The 22,964-nt window shown below is 32.3% G+C and overlaps 1 protein-coding gene across 2 annotated transcripts in view; it reads right to left on the bottom strand.

The window, feature by feature from the left end:
- Positions 1-22,964, bottom strand: part of LOC145246568 (uncharacterized) — an 896,698-nt gene that overhangs the window by 412,011 nt on the left and 461,723 nt on the right. The window lies entirely within an intron of this gene.

Below are 22,964 nucleotides of genomic sequence, written 5' to 3'. Positions count from 1 at the left end.
AAATAATGTCGTTTTTTGACTTTGGAAATGATATTATTTTTGAACCAACCTAATAAATAAGATCCATAGAATCCATTATATATTTTTGCTTTTCTGTCTTTATGTTAGTGTCTACCTAATGCAATTAAAAAGAAAGTTCTATAAAAAGAATTAGATGTACCTGAATAAAATCACTTGAAAAGTATAATGGGTATATTCAATTATTTAAACTCCTTTTCACTCCAAACGAGGCAGATTTCCACTTGGCATGTAATGGATACTATTTGGCATCATGTCTAACATGCGACTAAGAGGAATTATATAATTTTTAATAAAATTATCGTTAGATTTAGTGTTTTTGTCGGACATCCATAAATAGCGAATATGACATTTTACTTTATTCAATTTATAACGTGAATATAGAATTTTATCGAAATTAAGACGTGAAAATAAAATTGAGCCCCAGAGCAGAAAACCGGAATTCATATCAGTCACCATTCATCCATAGGCAATGGTTAGTGTTCTATTTTTTTGTAATTAATGAGTCACCGCTTGTTAGTCCTGGAGGCAACTCGAGGATAAAAGTTAAATATATAGCAAGTGGGATGATGAACAACACTATGGGAGTATTTGAAACAGTGATTCATCAAAGTTTTATTATTTAAAAGTATGTTTTAACAACTATTTCTTCACATTAGAATTTCAAGTTCGAGTCCATTTCGTTTCACGAAATCACTTTCACTTAAGATGTTGGTAACTATCGAATAGTCTCTCCCCTAAGTATTGTGTGTGTGTTTTTTTGTTGTTTTTTTTTCGAAAGAATTCTGACAGGTGAAATATCGGGAAAACCAACGCCAACAATATAATCCGATTCAAACGATATGATGAACATTGGACGTTGATGTGCTCTGATGAACTCCTTTCACTTGTGCCCTCTCAACGTGCATAGCCCCGAAAAACACGCTTGGCAACAAAACAATCCCTTCACTGTTGAGGTCCCTAAATTCCAGAAATATTTGTACTCTAATATTTTCTTTCCCTCAAACAGCTACATTTTTGGAATTCCCTTCCTGCTACTTGCTTCGCTGACTGCACTGATATGCAGAAGTTTAAATGTAATGTAAACCAACATCTTGTTAATCTTTCTTAGTCATGGCCCCAAGTAGTATCCCCTTACGATCAAGTGGCGATATGCCTTGTTTAAGGTGAAGATAAGTAAAGAAAAGATACTTGGGAAGCAGCTTGTTGGTAATTTTTTCTATGAATGAGATATTCTAGGAAAGAAACTTTGTTCATGGAAGTTCTGTTTGGTTTGCTAGAAAATGTAGTTTTAAAATTGAAGTGCATTCAACTATTTTTTCATGCATGAAAATCTAGGGAGGATACAGGATGCAGAGAACGGCTTCACATCCAGACAAAGCTTTCTGGAAAACCATCAACCACACCCACTCGCATCGAAGCGTTATACATCAGTTTAATGGATACAAAGAAGTACAATTCTCTTGAATTAATCTTCCCTTTTTGATGAAGTACTTGTAAAACTTCAGATACTAAAAAAAAGGCCGGTCAAAGAGAATGCACTCTAGAGCATCTGAATAGGACCTAGGGGATGAAAGGCGTTCGGATACGTACCGAATGAATAAAGGTAGTGGCAGATCTCATGTTACTGATAAATAAATTTCAATGAGGAATTCTTCTAGGATAAGAATATCGTCTACTTAAACAGCTTTTTTTTTACACGTGGCATAAGCATCGTCGTCACGGAATAAAAAGAAAAAGAAAAAGTGTTTTTAAAAAGCGTATAAGTTTGCCAAGAGGGCGTAAAATAAGACTTTCAAAGTAAGGCATTATAAGTACACTCTTAAAATGTATTTTTACTCTCCTGAGAACGCTATTATTACGGACTCTTTAAACCAATGGCTTGCAGTATCGACCGGATGGACACGCTTTGCTACGTACAATCAAACATTGTAGTGGCCATAGATAGGGCAAAGATACGTCCAGTTTAAGAAGGTGCAATAGACTTTCCAACCGATATAGCAATACTTTGGCACGTGCAACTTATGTTTTATTTTATTTTATTTTACTGCTGCCTCCGACTGACATCATGCGACACACTACCTCAGCTTCCCTTTCTTATCCGTATCATTTTCCTGTTCTTCACTTCCTCTTTTAACAAGCAACTTCCTCTTTCTTTTTAATTCATTTGAACTTCTCTACAATCCTTCATCTTTAACTTTAATTCCTGACTACGTATGATCTATATTTCCCCTAAACCCTCTTCCCTTCTTTGCCTTTCTTTTTCTGCCCTCTCCCGTCTCTATGCAGCACTTCAAATCCTGGTTTTTAATAATCATTTGCAATTTTTAAAAACTTGTTATTTTAACTTGAATTATCTGAAGAAATTGGCAGGATAATATTATTTACATTTCGATAGAAACAATCTGTAATGATTTAAGCAAAAAACCCGAGGTCAAAATAATAAATACATATTCAGCTCTAATAAAGTATTGAGCACTTTCCCTGTCTTCTCCTAAAGATACCTCGTATTATATACATATATATATATATATATGTATATATATATGTATATATATATGTATATATATATATATATTTATTAATAAATTAAGTTAGACTAATTATCCCCCTTACACCCTTTAAATAAAAATAAAGAAAATATGACAATTATCTCCCCTTACAACATTCGAAATATAAACCGTAGCGTCTTTAAATAAAAAGTACGCTAACACGGGCGTCCTCCCCTTTTAAAATTCATCATTCAATAAGGTAAAAAGCTATAGCAAACATCTAAATGAGTATTTTAACCATAGTTCCTGACTTCAAAAAGCGAAAAATTAAAAGGTAAATTTCTCTATATATTTTTTTTATATATATACCTTTATATCTATGTATGTGCATATATGTGTGTCTATTTTTTCATATATATGCACATATATATATTTGAAATATGGTACTTAAATCAAACTTATAATTTAAATTCAAATCTATATTTTAATCTATTTCTTTTCTATCTCTAACCCATATTAATTTTCTTATAAATTTTAAATCCAGACCTTTTATTTCAATTTTTTCCAGATACATCTGCCTTACTTTTAATGCTAGGTTTATTTATGGTGTCTTTTAAATTTAATAAAAACCCTTCAAAATTTGCTGACGAGGAGATCTTGCTTATTAAAAAACTATATGTAATTATTTTACGTAACTTGATGTCTACCACAATAAAAAGCATTGTTTTCTGAAACGATCGTACAGATAATTGATTTTGTTGTTGTTCCTTCTTATGAAACGGATTTTTAATTTAATTATAATTTGATTTTTAAATTTTAAATTATCAATAACATTACTTAATATATATATATATATATATATATATATATATATATATATATATATATATATATATATATATTGGGGTATAGGAAAAATATGCTTATTCAATTATATTTCACAATTAATTTATGCAAACCATTTTATTCATGAAGCTCGATGTATATTAAATGCAGCTAAAGAGCAAATATAAATAAACGGCAAAAAGTATTTATTCCAAATTCCAAGATGTTGTTCATGATATCGTTTGTTTATTTATTTCAGTATGTTAAAATGTTTCATTCTTGACAGCACCTGATTCGTATTGCAAAAACCACCATGCAATGATTATCTCTATACAGTAACTTAGTCCAAAACATGTTATTCTACATTGCACTCTAGAGAACGTAGTGCTTCTTTTATAAAATTATTTTATATAAACTTCTTTCCAGTGAACTGAAAACCATTAAAAAAAAAACACCTAAATTTTAAAGTGTTATAAAATTCTTTGCAGTTAATGAAAAAAAAGAAGAAATTTACGTGCGGAGTTTGAACCTACAGACCAGGTCATGCAAAAAAAAACACGCTATCAACCTATCCACAATGGTATTCTGAGACAAAACTTAACAAAGATCACTCCCAGACTTATACACTAAAGTTTTGTAAATTTTAAAGAAAATCTGTTCAGCCGTTTCGAACTCACATACACAGAGACAAAGTTGCATTTATATATATATATATATATATATATATATATATATATATATATATATATATAAAGTTGAGCACTTTCAGTTGAATTAAAGTCGGTCAATTTAGCTCTTATGCGTAGATCATCGTATAACGATTAGATCACTGTCTGACTGACGTAAATGAACACTTAAAATTAAGATGTTTAAAATTCAACGTTATTTCAAGCGGTTAATGGTAGCCGAATGGATTAGGTCTCCGCTAATCGAGCCAGAGATGTCTCGTGATACGGGGTTCGAATCGTTCGACTGGTAGTAATCGTGACACCCTGCACTGAAGATTCCTGAAAGGATGAAACACTAGTGCCCGTAGGTATTTAATTATTATAGTAAAAAATAATTATATGTATATATATATATATATATATATATATATATATATATATATATATATATATATATATGTGTGTGTGTGTGATGTATATTTAGGCAGCAAGTTTTTTTTTTCAAACACACATTGTTTAAAGGAACGGAAAGTTTCAGTTTGACGGCTTTATTTTTTATTTTTTTCCAATTTACGTAATAATCTTTTGTAGTATTAACGAATGTTTGTATATTGAATCCATATGTTAAGTATCGTTGCATTGTTTCGGCTAATGCCTTCTACTGAAGCCTCAATCGTTTTCAGACAGTTTATCTGCTGGGTTTAAAAACGTGTAGCTATTTATAGAAAAGTACATTTGGAAAGACGTGGTCATGTGTTTAAGGCGTATCCAATTGATGTGTGTACAATATTTAAACAGGTGTATTAAAATTACGTTCATAATAGGGTTGCTTTTTTAGTCTTACGCCGTCAATATCTGCAAAAGAAGGATGAAACTTTCAGGTCGTAAATGCATAAGTCCAGTCATCATAACAATCCACATTGTTATCCCCTCTAATCCATTCGAGCAAGATTAAAAAGTAGGAGACATTACGTTCTTCTTCTTTACAAACAGGGCATTTTCACATTTTGCCGTTGTTCGTATGAAGTTATTCTCATACGAATATCCTTCCATTTGTTTTATTAACATATAAATTATTTTTTGTTTATTTACATATAAATTACTTTTTTTGTTTTCTTTACATAAAAATTATTGTTTTGTTTATTTACATATAAATTATTTTTTTGTTTTCTTTACATATAAATTATTTTTTTTTGTTTTATTTACATATAAATTATTTTTTTTGTTTTATTTACATATAAATTGTTTTTTTTTTATTTTATTTACATATAAATTATTTTTATTGTTTTATTTACATATAAATTATATTTGTTTTATTTACATATAAATGATTTTTATTGTTTCATTTACATATAATGATTTTTATTTTTTTATTTACATATAAATTATTGTTATTGTTTTATTTACATATAAATTATTTTTATTGTTTTATTTACATGTAAATTATTTTTATTGTTTTATTTACATATAAATTATTTTTTTATTTTTTATTTACATATAAATTATTTTTTATTGTATTATTTGCATATAAATTATTTTTTATTGTTTTATTTACCTATAATTTTTTTTTTGTTTTTTTAATTACATATAAATTATTTATATTGTTTTATTTACATATAAATTAATTTTATTGTTTTATTTACATATAAAGTATTTTTTATTGTTTTATTTACATGTAAATAATTTTTTATTGTTTTATTGGCATATGAATTATTTTTTATTGTTTTATGTACATATAAATTATTTTTTATTGTTTTATGTACATATAAATTATTTTTTATTGTTTTATTTACATATAATGATTTTTATTGTTTTATTTGCAAATAAATTTACTTTTATTGTTTTATTTACATATAAATTATTTTTATAGTTTTATTACATATAAATTATTTTGTATTGTTTTATTTACATATAATGATTTTTTATTGTTTTATTTGCATATAAATTAACTTTTATTGTTTTATTTACATATAAATTATTTTTATAGTTTTATTACATATAAATTATTTTTTATTGTTTTATTTACATATAATGATTTTTTATTGTTTTATTTGCATATAAATTAACTTTTATTGTCTTATTTACATATAAATTATTTATATTGTTTTATTTGCATATTAATATTTTTTATTGTTTTATTTACATATAAATGATTTTTATTGTTTTATTTACATATAAATTATTTTTTATTGTTTTATTTACATAAAGTTTATTTTTTATTGTTTATTTACATATAAATTATTTTTTATTGTTTTATTTACATATAAATTATTTTTTATGGTTTTATTTACATGTAAATTAATGTTTATTGTTTTATTTACATATAAATTATTTTTAATATTTTATTTACATATAAATTATTTTTATTGTTTTATTTACATATAAATGAAAACTTTTCTTTGAAATAAATTATTTTATTCTTTCATTAAATCGGTATGTCCTCACCAGCAAGTGCCTGGTCCGCACAATTCAAAAATACGGGAACAAAACAGTTCGATATTTGTGCAAATTAGTAGCCCACAAGTCACCTAGGAGGCGAATTGGACGGAGTACTACTTTTATTACAAATTGGGTACTTCTTTAGAATTTGATCCGAGTTGCTTTCCCTTAACCATAACCTAAACCTATTCGAGTTTTAGGTTTTATTCAGCAAAAGTCGGTTTGGTTTGATTAGGTTTGATTTGGTTTGGTTCATATTCTGTCGAATCACCTAAAATTGGTTTGGTTTGGGTCAGATTCTGTCGAAGCACCTAAAATTGGCTTGGTTTGAGTTGCGCCCGATTCTGACAAAGCACCTAAAATTGATTTGGTTTGGGTCAGATTCTGTCGAAGCACCTGAAATTGGTTTGATTTAGTTTGGGTCAGATTCTGTCGAAACATCCAAAATTGCTTGTAACCTACCTAAATTCAGACCGTTCTTTATGTTGCACAGTTTTGTTGATTTTACGAAAATCGTTTCATTTTTTGACGTGATTATATATATATATACATACATATATATATATGTGTGTGTGTGTGTGTGTCTTTATATATATATATACATATATATATATATATATGCACATATACATATATATGACAAGAGGCCTATATTCCAAATTTCAAGATGTTGTCAATCTTACTATTTATTTCTTTAAGCATAATACTCAAATAAATAAACCACATAAATATTAGCAATAAAATCATTCTTTGTAATAGGATATATATATGTATATATATATATATATATATATATATGTATATATATATATATATAATAAATTAGAACATTAAATTGAGTTTTATATTTACAATCATTTAGAATTTAATCTTAACCTGATAGTTATGGGTTAACTATATTATTTTAAAATTATATTTGAAAAAATAAATATAATAAAAATTTCTTCAATTATTAAATAAACATATAGAATGGTGTGTTGGGAATGTAAACATGACGTTTTTATGCTCTAAAATAATCTTAACATAATAATAGAAGGATGAATAGTAAATCTTGTTATGACGAGAATGATGATATATTTATGTCAGACTTGATAATTATTAGTTGAAAATAATATTTTAAAATCATAAATTATAATAATATAAAAAATAAAAAAGGATAGTAGGAGAAGCTGAAATATTAATTTTCAAATTACCATATCAAAATTTCTTATAAAATAATAGCATGATTACTATTAAATCCTTGTATGTTATTTTTTTATACATTCAATTAATTTAAATAAGAAATTATTTTAGGATAAATGATGTATTTAAAATTAAACACGAGTAGAAATTTGATTTATTCAAGTAAGATAAACTATAGTAATATCAATTTACACTTATTAGGCGGAAAATTATTAATTTTGATTGATATATTATTAATAATAATTACAGTTTTGTCATAATAATTTTTAGGTGTGATTTTAAATAATTATGTTAAAAAATTTAATAAATAATTATTAAAATAAAATATTAAATAAAGACGTTTATAAATATGTAATAACTTACATTGAATTAACCTTACGATTTATTTTTAGAAAAAATAAAAAATTATTTAAATTAAACAAAATAAATAAATGGAAAGGAGTTGAAACATGTAAATATTTTAAAACGTTAATTAATAATTAATAAAATAAAATATTAAATACGTTAATTAATAATTAATAAAATAAAATATTAAATACGGTTTTAAATTTATAATAGCTTACATTGAATTAATCTTAAGATTTCGTTTTAGAATAATAAGTGAAATAATTTTTAAAAAATTAACCTGAATTAAAAAAATAAATAAACAAAATAAATAAATGTATATATATTTGAAGGGTTGAAACATATGTAAAAAAAAAACTAAATAATCCTAAAATAAAAAAGACTTAACGATACTGAATATTTAGACGATTTACAGTCATAAAAAATTAAATAAATTTATTCGACATGGTTGATAGATATTAAGAATACATATAAAGGCAAAAAAAATAAGTTCAAATGATTAAATTAGGGAAAATATATTTATTTCAAGTAAATCTAATTGGCATATCTGGTAATAAATAAAGTGAATGTAGTACTTTAAATTATAATAGAAATGTATAAAGCTCATATATAAATATGGATCAATTTTAATGAAAATTGTTTTCAAATATTAGGTTTAAATAAAAAATATAAAAATTAAACAAATACATAAAATAAAATCAATAACCACTAAATTAGAAATTGGTAGAATTAAATGCAATCGGAAAATCATATTTGCCTATCAACATATATATTTTTAGAATGTGTGAGAGAATGTATAATTATTTCCACTGCCAGACATTTTTGTGGCTCTTGCTGGCTGCAATGTTGTCTCGCAGTGGAAATAATTAAAACATATATATATATATGTGTGTGTGTGTGTGTGTGTGTGTGTGTGTGTGTGTGTGTGTGTGTGTGTGTGTGTGTGTGTGCGTGTGTGTGTGTGTGTGTGTGTGGGGGTGTGTGTGTGTGTGTGTGTGCGTGTGTGTGTGTGCATAAATTCTCTGTAATTTCGATATATACAAGTATATATATACATATATATATGTTTATATATATATACATATATAAATTCTCTCTTAGATTTCGATGTATGAAATCCACACAAATGGTTTGTTTATAGTATCAAAGGAATGTGTAGCACGATCCACACTTTGGAAAAAAACTGCTAACCTCAATCGGTGCAATTGAATGCCACACAGAAGACAGGCAGTATATCTTTACTTCTCCAATATATATATATATATATATATATATATATATATATATATATATATATATGTATATATATATATATATATATATATATATATATATATATATATATATCCGGAAAAAACAATTTTCATTATTTAAGCTGTTTTAAAAGCTTTCCAATCGGATTTTATGCATCGTCACGCTGGACTTAATTTTGGACTTCATTCTCTCCAACGAACTATTTTCGCATTTCGGATCAACTTGAGAGAATTTTCATGAAAGCTAAAACATTATACGTGTTTTTTTTTATATTTTTTTTCATATTCAACATTTTTTCATTTCTTTTTTTGACAATTTATAACAGCAATAAATCGTGGTTTCGCTTAATGCCATAACCAGCATATTCTAGCATTGCTATAAATATAATTTGCTGATTTGTTTATGTTCTCTGATGAGAAGAATAACAAAAATAGCATTTCTTGAAACTCCACGAAATAAGGACTTTGTAAATTGTTTTTTTTTTTGGGGGGGTATTCAGTAGAACAGTAAATTTGGATTGTAAAGTTTAACTTACAGTTTTAATTTTCTTTCTCTTATATATACATATATATGTACATATATATATACATATATATATATATATATATATATATATATATATATATATATATATATATATATATATAGGGGTGTTTGTATACTGGAGAGGTTGTATGACATTATGGAGTGTATAGCGAGTGTATATAAAATAGGTATGGATAAACGAGGGGACCAAATCGTGTACATGTTATATAGTTGTTTATGTAATGCTTGTGTGTTTAACACATATAATAAACAGATATAGTACCTTAAACAACAATTATTCCAGATGCGTTTTTGAAAATGTAAGCCATTTTCTAACAACTCAGACAAGCGAATTATTTTTTTCCACCTTTAATCTTTAATCTTTAATCTTTTATCTTTAATCTTAAATTTTTAATCTTGTTGCGGCTAATTTTTGTACTTACGCCATTTCTTTATCAATGAATGCTTCCACAACTGAGAACTTGCTCAGGACTCCTAACTCCTAACTATGTCTGTATATATTCAAACTGATCATTTGTGCCTACGCCATTCGACTACTTAAAAAACCTAACATGTGACTTATCAGTCATGTTTTCTCTGGTCCGATTTTATTGCTTTTGTACTTAATTCTTCTCTGTAAAACAAATATAATTGAATCTACAGAATAATAATAATCTTCTAGCTCAAATAACATGTTGGAGTGATGGTGGTACATAACAACGCAAATTCATAACTGCGTGTACCAAGATCGAATCCTATCAGTTCGATGTTACCAGATTTACTGTTAATGCTCGAAACCTTTGCGATCAAATCCGAAAGTATAAGTTTCTAGAAGGAATCAGGTTAACAAATGTCAACAAAATGTACCATAGCCATGTATGAACATGTTCAAAGACGTATATAGGATAGCATATATATATATATATATATATATATGTATATATATATATATATATATATAGAGAGAGAGAGAGAGAGAGAGAGAGAGAAACGTGTAAGTTACATTGCGCATTTCGTGTGTGCGTGCGCTTGTGTATGTATCTAATACACTTAGCATACCCTTGTCTATCGTGCACAGATAGTGGCGGATACCTTATTTTATAGTTTCCTTTTTTTTGGTGGTTGACACCTAAGCTTAAAATGCTGTGAAAAAATACATGTCTATCTGAAAGTGCATCACGAGAACTGGTTATCTTTTATATAACTTTATTTCCTCGGTTATTTTCTGGTTTTCTCTGGTTTCAATTGTTGTCGATTACATCGACGTTGTTGTCGATGAGATCGACGACCCATCTCACTTCCTAGGATGTAACAATGACGACCGATCGCTAAGCCCGATCCCCGTTTTCTGATATTTCTCTCGAACGTTATTTCTGTTTACGCCACGATTTATCCTTCATTATCATTTACATATTTCGTACAGAGTTCATCTTTGTCAAATGTCAAAATTTTAACTGAATTTAAATCTATTTCTATTGTAATGATTTATTGCGAAATTTCTGGCTTACTAAATTCAAAAGCTCTTTATTTATTGCAAATTCTTTTCGTATTGCAGATATTTTAAATTGACTTAAAATATTTAACTCATTGTCAATTCCCAGTGTTTTAGTGTTTTTCATGATCTGTAACAAAAGAAACAAGTGTAAAATATTGATTGATCTAAATATAAAAAGCCATATCCTTACGAAATATTAGGTTGACTTGAAAGTTTTTGCGGAATTTTTCATTTTTAATTTTTCGAATGATGTATTTTCAAATAATTTTTCGTTGTAATACCTTTACTTTATATATCATAGCTAAGAGTGTTTTTTACTCTATCTAACCGTTTGAATTACAATCGTTTTAAAATAATTATGTCTTCTTTTCAGAACGTTGAATTCAAGATTATGAACGTAGTGGTCGACCATCCGATATTGGCAACGATTATTTTTTTTTTTTTTTTTTTTTTACAAAGGCATCACCACATTATCAAGACCCAGAGGCCACTCAAGGATAAGGGTTAAAGAGTGTACAGTAGAAATTGGTCAATATAGTAATCATTAGTAATGAAAATTTGGTAAATTTAATAACTTATATGGAACGGCTCATAAAGAACTTATTTACTTTAGACTTGAACACAACCATATTGTAGTCAGCCGGAAAGCAGGAAAACGGAAGACAATTCCACAGTCGTGCAGTTCTAAGAAAGAAGTTTTGTTCATGGGATCTACGTTTAGGTTTAGGCACAGATAAAGAGTGGAGGAAATTATTGATAGTGTTTACAGCTAGACGAGTGTTTCTTGTGAAAGTTTGGCCAGGGGGGACCATAGATTGAAGCTCAGTTGAACACTTTCCATGAAAATAACGATACATCAGAGACAAACTCGCAACATCTCTTCTGTGAGATAGAGGTTGCAAGGAGGAGAAAAGGACATCTCCTACGAGGCTACGAAGTCTATTTTGAACTCTATCAAGGCAGGACAAGTCCTTTCTAGCAGCTCCTGCCCAGATGTGGCAACAGTATTCCATCCTTGGACGTACCTGGCTCTTATATAGATAAAGAATAGCATCAGCAGTGAGATATCTACTGGATCGATAGAAAGATCCCACCATTTTTCCAGCGGCCTTGGCAACAGATTTGATATATGTGTTCCATTTAAGATCAGGAGTAATGGTCAAGCCCAGAAGCTTGTCAAAACTTGAGGCCTCCTGAAGACGAGAGCCATTCATTTCAATTGATGACAAATGTGGATTAGAATGTTGATGATGTAAAGAGAGAAGCTTGGTTTTAGATGGATTAAAAGTAACCAGCCACTCCTTTCCCCATTGTACTACGTGCTCAAGATTAGAAGAGAGAGAATTGGAGAGAACTTGGTCGTTTACTGTCTTAGATGTGGTACCATAAATGGTAGTGTCGTCAGCATAAATGTCTACAAATGATGTAAGGATATGATTTGGAAGATCATTAATGTAGATCAGGAAAAGAGTTGGGCCCAGGATGGATCCCTGAGGGACACCGGCATTAATACTGTGAGCTTCTGATTTTTGCCCCTCAACTACTACTCTTATGAACCTATCAGAAAGAAATGATTTAATAATTGAGAAGACTTTTCCAGCTATACCATAGCTAGCGATCTTATGAAGTAAACCTTTATGCCATACCCTATCAAAGGTTTTAGATATGTCAAGAGCAATTGCCCTAGAAAGATTGCCACCGTCGAGAGATTTGCTAATCCTATGCGATATAACTGTAAGGACATCTGCTGTAGATCTAGCAGAACGGAAACCATATTGAGTGTCACTAAGAAGGTTATTTTTGTTGAGATGTTTGATTACTTCTGTATTTAACACAGATTCTAGCAACTTACTCATGACGCACAGGAGACTTATTGGCCTGTACTGAGAGGGGGATGAGCGATCACCTGAATTCTTAAATACAGGGCATACTGATGAGATTTTCCAGGGAGATGGGAAACTATTCTCCTTAAGACAACGTTTAAACAGTTTTGTAAGTATGGGAGCTAGTTCAGGTTGAAGTTTTTTGAGTACTATAATTGGAATACCATCAGGGCCAGTTGCTTTACTGGAATCAAGGTTTTTGATTAGCTTGGCAACATCACGTACAGATATACGTATATCACATAGCGTGTTTTCTGATACAGGAGGAAATATTGGGGGTTGGCGGTCTTGGTCGCAAAGGGTAGAATTAGCTGCAAAGTTCTTGACAAAGAGTTTGGCTTTGTCTGATGCTGACGAGATTACCTCAGGTCAATTGATAATAGTTGGGATGGAGTACACGCTTCTGTTCAGGATTCTGTTTGCTATTTGCCAAAACAGGTGGGAACCAAGCCGCTGCTCAGCTACTTTGGACTTAACAGATTGAGCATACAACTCTCTTGCGTTCCTTATTACTTTCTTACAATGGTTGATGGCAGTCCTGAAAACGGCTTTAGTTTCCATACATCTATTACGTTTGAAGCAGTGGAAAAAGTGATTTCTGTGCGCAATGGCAGCAGCACATTCTGGAGAGAACCATGGCTGGCTGTTAGGTTTTTGCTGAAACTTTTTAGAGGGTATGAAATGGTCAATACCTACAATTAACCATTCAGTTAGGTCTAATACTATAGAGGACACATCCTTTTTAAACATGGAATGCAGAGGTAGATCAGATATAAATGTACGGAAGCTATCCCAGTCAGCCTTAGTGTATCGATATACTGTACGATGAAGAGGTACGTCTGGGGACTTATTACATTTCATTTTTATCTTAATTGATACAACAGAGTGGTCGGAAGATCCAAGAGGCGACAGAACAGAAACTGAACATAGTTCAGGGCAAGTTGTGAGAAAAAGGTCTAGTAGGCTCGCATACTGGCCGTCATTATCGGGCACACGGGTAGGTTCCTGAACAATCTGAGTGAGGTCATAGGCAATGGAGAAATCATGACAGAACCTTCCCTAATCATCAGTCTTGTTTGAGTGGGTCAACCATTCGACGTTGTGAACATTGAAGTCTCCACATACGTGAATGTTAGCTGAAGGATAAGTAGAAAGGACTTGGTCAATTTTCTCAGATATGCTTTGAAAGATAGTAACTCCGCTGTTGTGGGGGCGATAGAGAGTAAATATAAATGCAGTAGTGTGAGCTAAAGCAACCCGGAAGCACATATAGGGTAAGTTAGGATCTTCCCTGGAGATGTCCCTCCCACATGGAAAGCTATCTTTAATATAGGCACATATTCCATGCCCATGGCGATCTTGGGGGTCAGATTTAGAAGTTAAGTTAGAGTATCCTGTAATTGCAAACTCATCTAGGGAAATAGCCTGTCCAATGCCAGTTTCACTTAAAAATAAAAGGTCTGGTTTAGTCTCCTGTAATTGGGTTTCAACCTCTGGAAGGTTAGAACGAAGACCCCTGATGTTGGAGAAGGGGACATGGTAGTAGGGGTCTACGTTGGAAGTTGGAGAACCGGGTTTAATCGTGTATTTTTTCTTGAAACTTGTCATGATGAAATTTTGGAATTTGTGGACTAGGTCGACAGATTTACTTAGAGCAGGACAGAGAGGGGAAACTAAGAGAGAAAAAGAAACGAAGACTTTTTTTTTTGTAGCACATGATAAGGTAAAGCCGTAACAATTACCCACTAGTATGGCATCGAGAGGCCCCACCAGAAGCTACTGCATGGTCCAGATTCCATTCACCAAATGGCAATACAGCAGCCCCAGTACTTTGCACCTGCTGATAGGACAGCCTCCTTAGTGGTTAATCCAAGGTTCGGGTCCCTGACTATCAGGCGGATAACGTCAGCCCAGACAAAACGTTTACCCCCAGCACCCTTACTAGTGACATGGCTACAAGGATAGACATAGAAACAGAAAATTTCCACCAACTCTGCCAACTGTTCGCGCAATAATACTGCCAACCTAGAAAACAGCTTTTTCTTCTCCCTTTGTCAGAAAAATCACTCATTTAAAAAATGAGGACTGAGGGACAAAAAAGAAGAAGCGAGAGTAACAGGAGCTGCCGATAACGCATCCACAATGCGTTTTCTACTCTCCATCAAAAAACAAAAAAAAAAAAACTATTAAGTATTGTACTTAATAAAAGTCCAACTGACGTGTTTAAGGGAAAGTATGGTGATAGATTCCCCTCTCACGAACTAAAAATGAGTACAATTAGGTAATCTATTTTTGCAATCAACTCGGTAGATAAATAAACATTTATGGACGAGAAAAAAAAGCTAGCATTTAATACAACAGAAATACATAGATTAAGAGCCTTAGTCGAATCCAATCCACGCACAACTGTTGGAGAACTTGCTTCTGAATTAAACGTTGTGTATACGACGATATCCGACCACTTGAGAAAGATTGGAAAGACAAAAAAACTTGATATCTGGGCACCGAGCGAATTGAACGACAACCAAAAGAAACGCCGTTATGAATTGGCATATTCCTTTCTTTTACGCAATAAGAACGACTCGTTTCTCGGCCGGATTGTGACTTGCGATGAAAAGTTGCTTCCTTACAATAACCGGCGACACTCAGTTTAGTGGTTAGACGCGGACGAAGCTTCACTACATTCCCGGAGCCAGAGTTGCACCAAAAGATTGTTTGGTGGTCTGCGACAGGTCTCATCCATTATAATCTTTTTGGATGAAAGTGAAACCATTTCGGCGGAGAAGTACTGTCAACAAATGGATTAAATGCATCAGAAACTTCGACAACAACATCCAGTATAAGTCAACAGAAAAAGACCCAATTCCCCTCCATGGTAATTCCCGACTGCATATTGCTAAACCAACCCTGCAGAAGTTAAACGGCTTGGGCTACGAAACTCTGCCTCATCCGCCATACTCTCCAGACCTCTCACACTACAACTTTTTCAAGCATCTCGACAACTTTCTGTGTGAGAAATGCTTCAAAAACCTAAGTGATTTTAAAAACGCATTCAGTGACTTCATCGCCACCTGAACGCAAGACTTTTACGTTACTGGCATAAATACACTTGTTTTGCGTTGGCAAAAGTGTGTTTAATCTGACGGTGCTTATTTCGATCAAGAAATGTTTGTTTGCGTCAAGATATGTTCATCTGAATCTAAAAAGTTAAAAACCGCAAGAACTTTCTTGTCAACTTGATATATCGTTTAAATACATAAACGTGGTGCAATCTCTCATCCAAATTCGAATATTATCAGTTCCATAGAAATATGTTCACGGGGGATGTTGGCAACCTTCACGTGCTCCTCTCTGTAAGTATCTGATCCTAAATGGTATTTTCCAGGGAATATCAAATCCACGTACAATCCTCATCCACATGTACATTACGGTCAGGGGAGATGACATACACCGTCTAGTATTGTCCACCTGCTACTGACCAGTGATTATGTCGTATATAATATTGTTAGATAATAAATTGTTAACTATTCTGTACTTTCAAAAGAAGATTGCTAATTCTCCCGTACTTTTATCTAATAATTCTTGTGATTAAGATCATCACGCTGCTGTTTAACCTCACGATTCCAAATTCGCCCCATCTCTGCAAAACAAGTTTTTTATTCAAACCGGCCGCATCTTATTTGCATATGAGATAAGGAGAAATCTCGTTATTTCACGAGATCAGTCAACGTATAATTAGGCGTATCAGCCATTGTCTTTTTTTTTTCGTTTGCCTCCGACAAAATCCTACATGCTGCACAAAGTCTGAGGTTTGTACCAATTGTAAACTATTATAAGCTTACGAGCGAGGACGACATTTAATCATATAAACAAATAAAAAGGCAATTAAAATTGCTTTTTTATTTGATGAAAATATTATGACCATCAGTCGGAGGGCGATAAATCATTATTTTAGGACTAATTGAAACTGGTCATAAACACCTTTGTGGATCTCGTATTACCTTTTCTCGCAGAAGAGGCGTTATTTTTATGGCAGGTGTCCGGCTGAGCTGCAATCTATGGTTTTCTCATCATTGTAAAACATTCACAATTAGGACTCGTCTAAATACAACCACTGTAATAATTTTCCCTATTTTCTCTCCCCCCCCTCTCTCTCTCTCTCTCTCTCTCTCTCTCTCTCTCTCTCTTCTGCCTAATACTAAACGAAGCAGATGACGCATGCACGGAGTATTGTTACCACATAAGTGTTGGCGCATCTGCCATTCGTCCCTCCCTATTCAATAGGCCCCCAAAGTTTTCAATTTAATAGGTTCCACTTTGTTAAGTAATCTCCAACATCTGTCCCATCACCGCAATGTTGCATCTCTGTGCCTTTTTTTACAAATATTTTAATTGAATGTGCTCTGATGAACTCGTTGCACTTGTGCCTCCTCGATATACATATCCCCGACAAGCCCGCTTAGCAACAAAATCTCACCCCTTCACTGTTAAGTTCCGTAAATTCCAGAAAACGTTCTACTCTAATAGTTTCTTCCTTCGAACAGCTAGGCTTTGGAATTCCCTTCCTGTAATCTGATTCACTGAATGCAGAAATTTAAATGTAACGTAAACAAGCATCTTGTTAATCTTTCCTAGACATAGTCCCAACTAGTAGCTCATTACCAAGTCCAAGTGACGATATGCCTGTTAGGAGTGAACTTGAGTAAAAGAAAAGAAAAAAGATGTTAACGACACGGACTGGGAGTGCCAAGTTCGAATTTAGTTTGTTCCACCGAAACACTTTCACTTAGGGATGTTGGCAACCATCACGTGGTCTCTTCGCGAAGTTTTGTACAAAAATTCTTACTAGAAAGATAACAGGGCAACTCTCTCTCTCTCTCTCTCTCTCTCTCTCTCTCTCTCTCTCGTAAACAAACAAGATCGTTTTTATTAAATTAGCGCATTTCTTTACTACCCTTTTGTAATAACAGGGCACGTTGAGGTGCCAGATTTTCGAATATCGTGGGCGAGATTTTGACGTGCGTTTGAGAGCTGTACGAGATAAACAGTCAACACTTGAGGTGATTTCGTAAACAATCGATGCTGAAGGGCTCCAAGATTCGGTATCGCTGTCGTCCTAATTCACTTCGTTCGGCACGAATTATCATATTACACGCATGATACTAAACGCTTTTAAAGAGTAGAATAAACAATCAAACATGTCATATTTTTTAAAAGGAAGAGAAAAAAAATTCGGGGTCTTGTACTTTTAAATCAACGCATTTCAGGTGAAAACATTATTACGTACTTACGTGGCATAGCAAAATTAGTATAAATTAAAAAAATTACGGAAAATGATCTAGTAGAAAAATAATTGCACGATAAAAAAAAAGAATGTATCGAAATATTTTTTTTTTTACACAGTGATCACCACTTATCAAGGCCCGGAAGCCACTCAGGGATAAGGGTTATTGCAAGTACATTACGTTAGTGAGGAGATTTACTGAAGTGTTTACTTAAGGGGGCGGTTTATTAGGAATTTGTTAAGATTGGACTGATTTTATCATGTTTTAATGTAGTTGTGTAAATAATTTGGTATGGCAAATTACTCTGACAATTATTTCCCCTGACATCAATTGACTAAAATTGAATTAAATTTTAAAATCCATTCTAATTTCGTTTTAATCTATAAGTATGTAATAATATTTTCACCTGAAATGCGTTACTTTAAAAGATCATCAATGTACAAGCACTAAGAATTTAACAAAGAGGATGAAAACAGAATGTGGGCGGGTAGGTGTACCTAGTACCTGATGCACTATGCATACAAGGCGAGTTGAACCGTATTCCTCAAAAGTAGAAAGTTTCTAGGTAATTAAATCACAAGTAGACTCTGGTCGCATATTTCGGTCAAGGGAGATAATGACAATGTGTATATCTTGTACAGGGGAGATAATGACGTTGTAGTTTAAATTATTTGTGGGGTGAAAGCGTGCCAAGAAATGTCATCGTCTTCACACAGTTATAGCGTATGATATTCTAAAATTGAATGGAGATTATCATATAGATGATGCTAGTGGAGATATCAGCTACCCTGGGAGGACGTTTCTCGAAATTTAAATTCCTAAGGAGTCCTCAGATTAATGTATATTCCGGTCAGGGCAGGGCATGGCAGATAACGGTGGAATGTACGTCCAGATCAGGGGAGATACTTTTTTTTTCTTCCGGGGGGTGTAACCGACCTCCTATATACAGCGCCGGGGGGTAACGGTGATTTAGTGATTAACGACAATGAGTGACAGCGTTCAAATGCAATTCGTTTCACAAAATCACTATCAGTTAAGGATGTTGACAATCTTCATGTTATCCCTTCTGTAAACACCGATGTCTTTTTGAAAATAATTCTAATTAAAAAGATATCACGGAAACGAATGCCAACCATCATCATTAGCTTCATTCAAAATGAATGATGCTCAACAACAGAGAGGTAACGATGGCTTAGCAGTTAACGACATGAACTGACAACCTCGGTGTGCCAAGTTCGAATCCAGTTTGTTCCATTAAATACTTTCCCTGGGGCATGTTTGTAATCTGTTTTTGGCTTCTCTCGTAAGAATTCTAACTAGAAAGATAACACGCAAACGAATGCCAAAAGTGATGTTCAACAACATACAGCGCCTGGTACTCGATTATATAAGTGAAATCAGATGAAACGGTAATGCAAACGTGGATGCAGCATTGTGATATTAGTGGAATTTGGGGCAAGATTGGAGATTGAGTAGAAAAATACTCTCGATCCCTACATCACATAAAAAGAATCAAATTCCCTTTATTACTGTTATGTTTGATAAGTTAACAGTTTTAAATAAGCAGATGTTTTTAAAATAAACAATATAAACAGAACTTTTTTTTAAATACTAAACACTTTTTTTATTTATTTTAAACATATAAATATAACTTTTTATTATTTTAAACAATCTAAACTTTTCAATAATCACGTGATTAAATTTTAATCGGTGATTAGGAGAATTTAGTTCCTTTTATGTGATATTGGGATCGAGAGTATTTTGCCACTCATCCTCCAATCTTTCCGAATTTTGTACGCATTTTATGATAGAGAAAAACTAATTTACTTTGTAGATCCATAGGATTAAAAGAAAAAAGCAATCGTATGCTTCAACTATGAATAATTACAAAAGAATGGAATTAAATTTTAGTTTTTAGGACAAGAGGATTATTAAAAATAGATAAAGAAAAGAAAACAGGCACTGAAAAAAGTTAGAACGTTTGTTTTAGCTTGTAAGTTTATGGTGTATCCATCTTTTAGGCTTGTTTAATGCGGGAACACAATATTTCGTGATTTGATTATGCATACCGAGAAGTCACGTATAAGTTGGTTGGGTGATATTCCAAAGAAATAAAGAAATGAATAAATTATAGGTTAGTGTATTCTTTCATTTGCAAACTGTTATCCTCATCTTCATAGCTATTGTTGTTTCACCATGTTTCGGCCAACTCATCCTCTGGCCTTCTTCGGGCTGTTAACCTAAATGGGATAGGGATGCTGGGTCTCTTAACTTTATCCACAATAATTACTGCCTTCCATCGTTGTTGTTGTCTCACCACGTTTTTGCCAAATAATACTCTGACCTGCTTTGGATAGGATTTTAACCGCTATTTTCAGGTAATGACCACCTGGGACCGTAGAGATGCAACGCTTCTATCCACTGCGCTACGGCCTCTGAAGAAGGATAGAAGATGAGTTGGCTAAAACGTGGTGAAACAACAATATAAAGATGAGGATAACAGTTCGCAAAGAAGTGAATACACAAATGATAGAGCCTAATCTCAAACGATTCCAAAATAAAAAAAAAAACTAAATAATCTATATAAATATAGGTTAATTAATTTAGTTAACATTTAACCTTATATTCAAACATGGTAGTGTTTGAATATATGGTTAAATTTTTTGTTTACTCAGCTAGACGGATAGGCAATTAGATAGCAAGATAGCTAAATAGATAGGTAGTGATAGATAGATAAATAGATAGATGGATCGATAGATAACTGAATAAATGATTTATACATGGCGTTGCCCGGGGTTTACCTAACAAATACTAACATTCTAGGAAATAATCTATTAGAGTAAACGCTTTCCGCATATGATGGTCTCTACAATGAATTGGTTTAACAGAATGCCTATAGACTCGAAAACGACTGGGTCGATTGTTTTTTTCACATGAAGGTAATAATGTGTCTGGGAGCGTTCTTGCGTCGATTTTGTTTTGGAATGCGTCCGATAAGTATCGAAAATCGATAATTGAAATAATTCGATTTAAGAAGGAAGTTTGATTTCGACCAAAGTTAACACTTTTTTACAACCGAGCATTACAAGTGCATTTGAGTGCTTGTATCACCGCCCAAGCAGAAAGACAAAGCCTATAAAAGCAACTGCAGATTCATTTATAAGACAGGGACACGTTCGAAGTGAATGTTTCTTTTTAGAGCACATTTGAACCATGATACTTGAATTTTGTAGCTTTAACTTTGATTCAAGTGATTATGTAAAAATAACTTAATAAAATCAACAGTTGGTTCTTTGATAAAACAGGGGCGCGTTCGAAATGAATGTATTGTGAAGGAAGTTACTGCGACGAGGCATGTAGAGCTTCCTCCCAGTACACTGCAGATGGAGAATGGACCCTTACTAGAGCAGGGAATCAATCGATTTAATAAACAAACGATTTCACTGATTTCGATAAAAATACAATTATTGAAGGGTGGAATATTTGCTGATCTTCATTCAATCCCGGACAATTATTCGCAAGAAACTGAAAATGCAGAATATTTGCGTGGTGCTCAGAAAAGATTAAACTATTTGACCAAAATGGGCATCAAGACAGTTGCTCAATCTCCGTGTACCTTGTGACTTTTGGTTATTCTCTAAACTCAAGGAAAACCTTAGAGGTTGTCGTTATGAAACAATTGGGGAGATGAAAGATGCTGAGATGATTGTCATTGACACGATCACACAAGAGGACTTCCATGGGATGTTCCAAAATTTGTTGGAACGATACAAGTGCATTGCAGCCGGAGGAGAATTCTTCGAAATCGGAATACAGTTTCATGTGTGTACTATCAATAAAAGTGCGCATATGGAAAAAGTCTGGAAATTTTTAAGACATCTCATATGTATGAGTAATTTCCAGTGACAAAATATGCTTGTGCCCTATCAACTATCAGTAGCAGCTAATGGAGTATTAAAAGTGCGAGCTATTAATAGTGCTTGTGAATTATAACTGGTTCATAATAATCGGTTTGATGCTGTCCATCTTGACGAACAAGTGTTTCATGCAATAATGAAATGTCAACTCAACAGTTTCATGCAGTTTTACAAACCGATTAAATTAGAATTAAAAATTCTGTCCATGCATGGATTCATAATTAGTAACTCTTCTGCTTACATCACAATCAATAATGAGTTGCTGTTATCGTGCTGGTGAGGGTTATGTCGTGGATAGCTTGTATTTTTACTCAAGGAAGATTGGATATAAGGTTTGGAGTTTGAAATCAGAAAACACAGCTTATGAGAGAACATGCAATCTCGTTAAATGACAATTCTTAAGCAACCGCGTCGGCATTCCCCTGTGGAGGCGCGTCAGACGGTTAACAAAAATTAAATCCCTTCTCAAAGAAAGGAGGTAAAGCCTGTGTGAATGGATCTCCTAAAATTGCAAGGCAAATTAGCTTCAAAATGGCCCAGACTCTACAGGAATGATTGTCAGAGACGTATCTCTGACTGTTACGAACAGCCAAAGCACAAGTTCTGGGTTGCTGCAATGTAGAAGTACATGTTATC

This window comes from Euprymna scolopes, chromosome 24 (assembly GCF_053919585.1).
Source record: "Euprymna scolopes isolate OS-2025 chromosome 24, ASM5391958v1, whole genome shotgun sequence".
Lineage (NCBI taxonomy): Eukaryota > Metazoa > Mollusca > Cephalopoda > Sepiida > Sepiolidae > Euprymna > Euprymna scolopes.
The sequence above is the reverse complement of the archived record's forward strand: the minus strand, read 5'-3'. Positions and strand labels throughout refer to the sequence as shown.